The sequence below is a fragment of the Pteropus alecto genome, unplaced genomic scaffold, assembly GCF_000325575.1.
Source record: "Pteropus alecto unplaced genomic scaffold, ASM32557v1 scaffold41, whole genome shotgun sequence".
NCBI lineage: Eukaryota > Metazoa > Chordata > Mammalia > Chiroptera > Pteropodidae > Pteropus > Pteropus alecto.
In genome coordinates, this window is record NW_006430464.1 from 413,086 (window position 1) to 414,113 (window position 1,028).

The following is a 1,028-nucleotide window of genomic DNA, read 5'->3' on the forward strand; positions in this document are numbered from 1 at the left end:
GCGCCTTGTGGCAGGAGGCGCACTGCGGGGCGGGCATCGCGGGGTCCCGGCGGAGTGGAAGGGGTCGGCTTCTCCTGGACGGGGAGAGCGGAGGCGGGTTACACGTGGATTCCGGATGGCGGGGTCGTTGCCTCCTGGGAGGCTGCCTGGATAGCGCCCAGAATAAACCCAGTGCCTGGAACATTCTTCCCCAGAACTATGCAGTCCTGGCACCTTCAAGTCTCAGCTTAAGCTTGCTGTTGTCATTCATTCATTCATTCATTCATTCAACAGATACCAACTTGGCGGATCCCAGGCACTGGGGACACACAGCAGTGAACAAAGCTTAAGCTTGCTGTCATTCATTCATTCAACAAATACCAACTCAGTGAATCCTAGACACTGCAGTGAACAAAGCAGGAAAGGCTGCGGGCACTCAGTTCGAGTGGAAGAACCAACCCATGGAAAAGTAAGAAATAACCAGGATACTTTAAAATACGAGAAGTAACATGACGGAGTTAGCGCTGAGATGAGGCCGGACGAACGAGGAGGAGGAGTCAGGCCTCAGATGTCAGGCCTTAGATCGTGTTCCAGATAGAGTTCACCGCAAACGGAAAAGACCCGAAGGCCAGGGCCTGTCTGTGTTCAGGTGGTTGGGGAGCCTGTTGTGGCGAAGGCAGGAGAAGGTTGGGGGCTTGGAGGCTGCCAGGGCCAGGAGCTTGGGCTTTATTCCGAGATCGGAGCCCATGGAGGGTTTTAAGCTGTGGAGTGGCGGGATCTGATTTTTGTTTTAACAGGATCCCTCGGACTGCTGTGTGTGATAAGAGGGTGGAGAGTGACAAGGGCCACCAGTCAGGAGGCTCTTTCAGTGAGCCAGGTGAGCAATAAGGTGGCTCGGAGCAGAGTGGAGGCCGTGAACGTAGAGAGAAGGGGTCGGATTCTGAATCCCCTTTGTAAGCGGAGCATTTGGGACTCACACGAGACTTAGGTGGGGGACGACAGTGGATGAGAGAAACAGGACTGGGCACAACTACAAGGTTTTGGCCTGA